Source organism: Clytia hemisphaerica, unplaced genomic scaffold, assembly GCF_902728285.1.
Source record: "Clytia hemisphaerica strain Z4C2 unplaced genomic scaffold, Clytia hemisphaerica genome assembly, whole genome shotgun sequence".
Classification (NCBI taxonomy): Eukaryota; Metazoa; Cnidaria; class Hydrozoa; order Leptothecata; family Clytiidae; genus Clytia; species Clytia hemisphaerica.
Window position 1 is genome coordinate 1527539 of NW_027104166.1, and position 9817 is coordinate 1537355.

Here is a 9817-nt window from a genome sequence, read left to right on the forward strand (position 1 = left end):
AATTATCTCATGTAACAGTATGTAAACGTAAACCATCAAATAAGTTTTTTCGTCTGTACCTTAATTCAGTCTACTACCTTTAAGGAAATTAGAAATTTCTATTCGCATAATCGTTTATTTTATTTGTAACGTCATTCTGTTCCTACTTTATCTCGTCAACCTGTTCCGACAAGCTCGTTTCTTGAACCCGTCTTACATTTAAAATCTATTCCATGTAAATTGGAAGTTTGTTTTGCTACCATGTACAAACCATTCTCAAGGAAGATACTCTCGGGTATCTAATAAACGTACATGTACGTTTATTAATTTTAACAAAAATTTTCCTCAATTTCAAGTGCCTACTTTTGTTTCTAATGATAAATATCCATCTTTGACTTTTGAGGTTTGTTCTACTCGTCAAAAGAAAGCAAATTACCCAATATTTACCCCCTAACCTCATTGAAAAGATCCTTCAATTAGGTTTGCATGCCTCCATTTTCGACCCTGTACGTTTATTCGCTATTGTACGTTTATTAGGTACTCGAGTAGTCTAATTACTCTGATATGGTTTCCACATGATAGCAAAAATGAATGCCAATTTAAAAGAAATAAACTTTAGCTTGCAAAACATAAGGGTCATTTCTTTTTAATTAGATTTTTTCGTCTTCGTCGAAACCTTAATTATAACTAGGCCATCGTTTTTATTTATTTAGATGGAGTGTTATTGTTATTATTTTCAGGAAAAAAGAAAATCTTTTATTTCTTCGTTTAACCAAACGTGTAGTTACTTACTATTTTTTTGTCCCCATGCATTTCTTATAATCTTGCAATTGACATTGTTATGATTATACAATTTATTATAGAATTCTTTAAATATTATATTGCTGCGGTGGCATGTTAGTGTAAGCTATGTGCTAGTTTAAGGCTTTCTTATACTATGCTTTGACCAAAGTCCGTCGGGGAATTTGAGTGAGTGAGAAGGAAAACACCTAGGCTGCATGCATCCCCAAATTAGTTTTGATATTATATATCCCCCCCCCCGGGACAAGTTTACGGGGGTAAACCCCCGGGGGGGCACTGGGTTTGCGGACTGACGGTATGTGCGGGCCAAAAATTGGCTTTTAAAATTGCACCCTTACAGTGCAGCAAAAATCAGTGAAAATCATACCCTTAGAGTGCATTTTCCCCCAAATTTTCGATCCCTTTCGTGCAAAAAATGGTCAAAATTCTAGCATTTTTGGTCAAAATATCTAGATTTTTCAAGAATTTTCTGAAATTTCTACCCTTACAGTGCATCTCTAGTTTTTCCGACCCTTACAGTGCATTTTAAACATATTGGAAAAGGTACCCTTAGGACCCGCACATACCCGTCGGTCCTTTTGCCCAGCTGCCCCCCCCGGGGGTAAACCTTACAACCTTATGTTGAGACTAATTTGGCCAAATTTTGATGTTTTTAGGGACAAAAAATTAAAATTTTCCTAATTTAAGGGGATACTATCTCCTGCGAATGTTCTTAGCTTAAAAAACTTTTACTATAAAAACAGTAGTTGTAGAAATTTTTAGATTTTTTCTTCTAGTAACTCAGTGATCAAACGCGAAAAATATACGAAAAAAAAAAATTATCCGACCCTTATGGGAGTGCGATATTCAATCTTCTGATTTTTCTGACTGTTACATTTACAACCCTACAGGGACTGTCACGTCGGGTTCCCAAAAAGGACCCTCCCCTAAGGGTGGTAACCCCCCCCCCCACCGACCCCCGGGCCCGAGTTCTCCTCAATTTAGATATGAGAAAGGAAAATCACGTTCAAATCAATTGAAAAAGATCTGCGTACTAAATTTGTTTATTAGTTAGGCAGACTGCATGTATCCCTGAAATTGTAAAAACAAAACTATCCCATCAATCCCCAATCTATGCCAGGAAAATCATATTTGTAAATAGTTTTGTGTATTTAGTAAAACCAGTAGAGGTTTGGCTCTATGCTTTTGGGTTCGCAAAATATAAATTTGGCGTCTGTGCAATCGTTATTTTTTTAGCTCGCCTTCATCGTTCATACACCATCATCTTTTGGCTTTGATACTCTATTGTTTCCATTGCCACTCATCTTTATTGTTCTCCGTTGAGTATACTGGCTGTGAGGGGAACATAGATTTATTAATCCTGAGGGGCTAGATGTCGTGCTTTAAGCTCTTCCAAGCAAAAAAAGTGAAAATCGCAAAAAAAATATTGCTGCTATTGTTTTTGAAAACCCGTGAAGCGTGAAGCTATTGGTCAAGTACTGAAATTCTATTGTAATCATCGACATACTTTTCAGCGCGTCATCTAGCCTTTTATTGCCACCGGAGGAAGCCTAAAGCTTCTGAGGATGGCATTCATAGCTTCACGCATAAGGAAGTTGGGCAAGCATCTCATAATTTTGCACGTTTATCAGTATTTTAGTTCCGCTTAACGGTAGCATTCTTATATTACGGTCTCTCTATTGTTTTATCATCATCAAAAAGACTTTTCTGGAGTTATATTTTGATCTGATTACTCATTTTGAAATGTCAGTTTGTCTTTTTCTTATCCCTGGAGAGTTAAACGAATCTAAGGAAATACCCTTTTCTGGGAGATTCCCTTTTTATACCACAAGTAGTTATTAAGCGCTCTTCATATAGTTTAAAATTATTACTCTACTTAAAGTATTCGAACAGTTATGTTGCTAAGGCGGTCATCGAAAAAATGCTCTGTTCGCGTCGCAACGGGTGTTAAAAATGCATGCGGGTGGCCGGACGGGCGGTCGAAAAAATTCCCTGTTTTGTTTTAAATCACGCCAGTAATTTGAGGGCGGGTGGTAACGCGAACAAAACTATTTTTCGATGGCCTAAAAGTATCACTGGGCTGGAGTATTTTATTTTCTGCTGGTCGTTTCCCCATCAAAGCTTTTACTTATAGCCCGGGGGAGACATTCGATTCAAAAACAACCATACTCGCGACCAAAAAAGTCATTAAAATTGAACCCTTAGAGAAAATCTAGCAAAATTTGGGCGAAAAATCGAAATATGGTCAGATTGTCCAAATTTTACACCCTTAAAGTGTACTTTTTATCATCTTTGCTCATTTCGACCCCTACAATGAACTTTAGGAAGCTTGGAAAAATTATCCTTAAGGGACGCACAATATATGGTAGCTTGTTTACCTTGAGTGCCCCCTGGAATAATGGACTGTTGAACGTGTAATCTTTTTGTATCTATTTTCGGGATCAGGTCGGGTTAGCGTGGTACATGGGTATAACCCGGACAGTGAAAGCGACTGTCCCGCTTTGCGCCCAACAACAATTTTACTGACCAAAAGATTTCCGTCACTTTCGACTGTCCCGCTTCGCACCCAAATCGGAATTATGCCACACCCTTCCACTGTCCCGCTTCGCACCCAAATCCGAATTATGCCACACCCTTCCACTGTCCCGCTTCGTACCCAAATAAGAATTGAGCCACACCCTTTCACTGTCCCGCTTCGCACCCAAATCGGAATTATGCCACACCCTTCCACTGTCCCGCTTCATACCCAAATCGGAATTACGCCACACCCTTCCACTGTCCCGCTTCGCACCCAAATCCGAATTACGCCACACCCTTCCACTGTCCCGCTTCTTACCCAAATAACGCTTCGCACCCAAATCTGAATTATGCCACACCCTTCCACTGTCCCGCTTCGTACCCAAATAAGAATTGAGCCACACCCTTTCACTGTCCCGCTTCGTACCCAAACAAAAAATACGCCACACCCTTCCATTGTCCCGCTTCGTACCCAATCTTGAATTATTATTATTATCATGAACATACAAACGACTGGACGTTTATCTTCCGTTGTGTCTTTGAAGCGAGCTTCGTTTCCGTCTGTATTTCAAAATTGGTAGAAAAATCTGACAATATTCCGTCACAATTTTATTTCTTGGAATTACTTAGGTAAAAGGATTCATGGAGCTTGAACATTAATCATGATTCACAAAAGAATTATTCTAAATGTTTTAGTAAGTTTGCAATATATTATATCAACATTTTTCAACGCAGAAATGCAGAATTTCAACTACGTGTTTACTTTTGAATCACTTTTGTCACTCCAATAATCTTTTTTATGACATGAAAAACATAGTATGCCAAAGTTGAGAGCCTGTGTCACAAGATTATCATTATTTGAATCCCATACTCTCTAAAATTATTCCATACTTTTGAGTCCAAATTTAAGAATATTAGTCGCAATTTTGACAAGCTGATGATGATTTTGCCTCGGTTATCTTTGTCATGATATAGATAAAAGACTTGAGAAGAGTAGAACAACAGAGACTTTTGTCGAAGTTTTGACGTTGTTAGTAAGTTATTCCCAAGAGGTATATTATCAAAATTTATTGTTTCATTTTATGACTTTAACGAGGCGGCAACGAAGCTAGCAGTGTTATCTTCAAAAATACTAAGGAGATGGATGTCCAGTAATTTATATGTTCATGTTATTTTAAAGAATGCGGTTTCTGATGTTTCTTGACGTTTTGAATTTTGATGTTCACACAGCTTTTCGGGAAGTTTCGTTTCAGAGCGAAACAAACTATAACGTCTGAGCATATCTAAACTTTGTATAGTGGAGTCTCTTTAAGTCGAATCTCTGTAACTTGAATGTCTCTCAACCTTTCTTCATAACTCGAAATTTCCTTTACTCGAAAAAATTTGTGTTCCCCGCGCATGATCGAGTGATAGGAACTCCACTGTATATCGAAAAAATAGTTGCACAGGAAATGGAAGTATAAAGAAAAACAGGAGTTGAATATGTCGGTAATTGGTTGTTAACCCTTTGAGTGCCAGGGTCCTTTTTTCTAATTTTTTTTTAAAAAATCGCTAGTTCAAACTTTAAGGGCTTATATCTCCTGATCTAGAAGGAATTAGAAGCTCGTATATAGCTCGTTGGATAGCTTAGAGTCTCTTCTTTCTTTTGGGCGCCTTCGGCGCCGCCCGATTTAGGAAGGGCGTGGTGGGCGGCGGCCAAGGGGGGGGGGTAGGTTAGGGAATTAAAGCAGTCAGGCCCGCTGCGCGGACCTGACTGAACTGATGAAAAGGTGCCCAGTGGTAAAATTTCAAATCAATTCACTAGAAGACAGAATAAAGTAAAACAGGGCCAAATTTGGAGGTTCTTGGATCACTCGTTGACCAAAAATATTCAAAAAACGGTCAGAATCTCAAAAAAGTGAATTTTTGTCAATTTTTTGCATTTTTTTGACTTTTTTGCTCAAAATTTCGCTGGAAAGACTCACTTTTGAATTTTTTTTTGCTTGACCATAAAGGACAATCTAATTCCTACGAGTTCGACCAAAAATAACGATTTCTAACTCAAACTGGGCATTACAGGAGGGCTTCGCCCTCCTATATAGCCTATGTCGTATATATACGACATCGGCACTTAAAGGGTTAAAGTCTTTTTATTTCTTTTATAAAATGTATCAAAAGAAATTCTAAGCTCACCCGATGAAATAAGTCCTTTATAAGCACACGATTTCAGACTCAATTTGTAGACGTAAAATTGCTGGAGAATTTTGGAGGAAAGTATCAAGCAATAGAGTTCACCTTAAAGAAAACATTGATCAAAAAATCTTATCATTTGATGAAAGATTGCCAAGTTTACAGGTCTTTTTTTAATCCAAATATTTTCTTACTCGGATGTCAGAAACAATGAATCTCGTCTCATTCAATTTCTAAAGCATAAATGAGCCAATAAGATTTCACCTATGGATAAAAGAGCTCATTAAAGATATGAGCATGCATACATCGTAACTTTTGGCGAGCTTGGTTACAATAGTATACTTCGGATATGTTAGTTATCTTTTCACCGGGGCAGATTTGACGAGATCACTGATGCAGGAGTGTTTTCTGCGAGCGAAGTGATTAAATAAATTCTTTTACTTCTTGAGCTACTTTACTTCTTGATTTTCGATTATTTATGTACAAGAAGTCAAGCATAATCAATTCTCAGAAACCGACGTGTTTGACAATCACCGAAAACCGCTCGCTTTTTGATTCTATCACACTCATAAACTGAACAAAAGCAGCCCAATCACCGACACCATAATGTTTTCCCTTCACCAATAACCGCACCGATTTCGAGCTCTTCACCGCTAAACTGACAAAAAAAGGCCCGAAACTGACAAACCGCTTTCCCGTACGCCCCGATATAAAATATCGTGAATTTTTCGACCCTTAGAGGGACTACACATTTTTTTAATAATAGCACCCAAAATCTTTGAACCCTTTGGGTGTTCTTAACTTTTTTTAGTTTTAAGCCTAGATTTTCAACATTTTTGTCAATTTTGAAATTGACTATTTGAGATTTTCTAAAGCCTTTATGTTCTGAATGATTTTGCCATCGAAGCCTTACGTTCTTGTTATATAGTTTGTTTTGTAAAAAACGTGCACGACTACTTTGAATTTTCTGATTTTTGTAACCTTTAGAGAGACCTTTGAAGGTGAAAAACCCGACTCTTATCGTCCGCACATAGCACCTATTTCTACTTAAGTTTTTATCGTGCTTCATTTCGGCAAGCAACGAACAGAGATCTTTTGATTCGGTTTTGAAGTTGTTAGAGCTATAGGACTCGTAGCCGCCCGTCGCTAACCTGAGTATCAGAGGTTGAGAATATTTCAACCAAATTCTATTCAGCGCGCACACGGCGGCAAAAAATGGCCTTTTTTCTCCCACTCGCTCAGCAACCTAATACAACTTGCGGCATTTTCGACCACTTCGTTGATCATTATACAATTTTTGTTCCACCATCAACCTTTATATGAATTTCCAAAATAAATTTCAAAACAATTTTGAAAAAAGAATTGTCACGTGATAGCTGATGACGTCATCGAGTTTAGAACGAAAAAATAAAAATTCAGCTAGCTCTTTGGTGGTACGACCATTCGATAGCTCTCAATGAGTAGTGCTCGAAAATGGGGTCACTTGTTATCGAGACCCTTCTGAAACTCGAAAAATTTAAATTTTCGTTTTGCCCATATATGGTAAAAATCAACGATTGACCAGGCAATTTTGCTTGAAAAAGCTTGGGTATTTATACGGTATGTTTCCAACATCGTAGAGACCTGAAATTTGGCATGAAGCAAGCCTAAGTGAAAATAAAAAATTTGAATTTTAGACATTTTCAATTTAGGCATTTTTCTTGTTGCTAGGCAACATTTTTTTAAAAGACGGGGGTAAAATTTGGGTTTTTCGTTAATTAAAAATCGGGAAATAGGAATTTCAAAAACTCTAAAATTCAAAATCGTTCTTTCATCATAGGGAACCTACCTACCAAATTTGACGATTTTTCGACAACCCTAAGAGGGTGTTTAAATAGGGTCCCATGTTTCAAAAACTAGAGTTTCGAGTAAATCGACTTTTAAACTTTTATTTCTGGTAGAAATCCTCATAAAATTCGATATTAACCTGAGTATTCAGAAAGAAATAAACCTTAAATGGGCTTTAAAAGTTGTTTGGCTGAAAATATAGATAAGTTCGAGTTGTTTAAGCCAATAAAACGAATTTTGAACAATTTTCGACCTTACCCCCTGAATACTTTATGGTTTTATATTTAGCAACCTCGTCCCAGTATCCAAAAAATTTTAAATTACGATATCTCGTGACCAGATTATCCTAAAATAAAAAGTGACCCCATTTTCTGACGCAGAATTTTATGCTCTTTGTAACTGAAGTAGATTCAAGGTTTGATTCTGACTTTTAATTTCAGATTTTTTAGAAAAACTGCTAAAAAGGGACTGGGCACGAATTTTGAAAATTATTTTAAATTTGAATTTTTTTTGCAAAATCATATCCTTTAAGAATATCTATAGGTTTGACAACCTAACAGTCACTAATAAGCTAATTTGAGGCCAGTGGGAGAAAATAACTCATTTTTTGCCGCCGTGGCAATCTACGCAGAGAAAGGTAAGCATGATAACAATCCAAAATTTTGGATTAAGCTCAAAGTTGATATTTTTATTCCCGTCCCCGTCAAAAATGTCATCAATACTTTTTAAGAATAGTCAGTGATAGAAAATTATTACATAAAAATTGAGTTTCAAGCCCGACGGGAATTCTTATTCTCGCCTCGAATTCCGCTCCTGGGCTGTCCACTATCTTTTATAATTGTCTTCATTTTGGAATAAAGGATATTTGCGATAATCGAGATACAAACAAAATTTGAGCATTGCACAGCTTCCTCGCGGAAGACACAGGCGGAAACATGAGTGGAGACACGGGTGGAAACACGGGTAGATTTTTTCGAGCAATCAAAATCGAAGGAACAAAAGCTGTTTTAATAAATATTCTCTCTGCTAAATGCGAGTCAATTCATACTGAAAACCTTAGGTTTATGCTTGTGAAAGTTTACAAGAGCGTCAATAATATAGGCCGTAATCAATTTGAATTCATCCAAAGTGCCACGAATGAAGCTGAAAATGAAAATGAGGACGACGATTCCAAACAACCTCCTCGACTTAGGAGAGGCGCTCAAATTAAACTTCCACTCCCCAAGAACACAGTTTTCTTGAACTCTTTTATTTCTGGTCAAGCTTGGAAAAGAATATCTTTGGAATGTAAAACTATTTACTCTTTGAAAGAGTTTAAAAATGAAATTGCCGAGGCAAAAATCTATTGTTCATGCAAATTAAATTATTTACTATATAGTAAATATTCGAGTGTCATGTTGGATTTAATTAGTACGTGTAACTATTTTTCATCACAAACGTAAAATAAAGAACAAATAAAATAGTTAAATTGAAATACCTAAAAACAGTGAATGATGATTTGGAAAAAGAATTTCAGAAACTTTATTTTGTCCTCAATTCAACACTGAGAGACGTGAGTGAGTGCCTTTGCGTTTGTATGAGGGGGGGTTCGGCTCATAATGCCGGTCCGGACTAGCCGTCGTGGGGTCGGGTCGCCGACTTTCGAAGGTTGTCGTGGGTCGGGTCGCCGACTCTCGAGTGTTGTCGTGGGCCGGGGCGGCACCCTTCGAGATTCGTCGTCAGACCAGGAAGTCGTTGGGAGGGACATCGTGGGAGCCTCTCTTTCATTTTATTCGTTAAAACCTCTCATTGATTGACTTTATTTGATATTTGTTACTTGCTGTTAAAAGTCGAGGGATGATGAAGATCCTTTCTGTCACCGTTCAAACTAATTTTTTTTTCATTTAACAGCAAAATAAATATTTAAAACCGAAGAACCACTGCTTAGATTGCTTAGATGCGTGCCGCCCGCGCAGCAATCTGATCAACTTCAGATTCTAAGTCCGTGTTTCGGCTTCCGGTAATTTTTTTGCTGTCAACTGCTAGGGTACACCATTTTAAAACGGCATTTTTCGCAGTCCTAGCTACCAAACCGAGAAAGTTTTCGTGGCTTTAAGCCAAACCATTCAAGGTCATTTTGATAAAATCATCGGTTTGAAGATGTGATTTATATAGCAAATTTTATAGCAAATTTTCGCTTGGGATAGAAGTTAAAGGTACGTGCACTATAATAGCAAAACTGCTTCGCTCATAAATTCGCTTCGCAATAAGGTCAATCATTACGGAATTTTGCGAGACTGCGTCAAGAATTTTGCAGCGGGAGGTCTGGTAACCCAGTCCTCGTTTTCGGGGCGGGATTGGCGGGTCCAACTGAAATATTTCTACGTTTACGGGCAAGGACTGTTGAACCCGACTGAGGATGCGGCACATCAAAGGCCGATTATCATTCCTCTCCGATGGGAAATTGACCTGCTCCCTTTAGAGCTTTAGCGTGGGCGGCCGCTAATCCGCCATCGGAATATCAGATAAGAACGAAACTTACCTT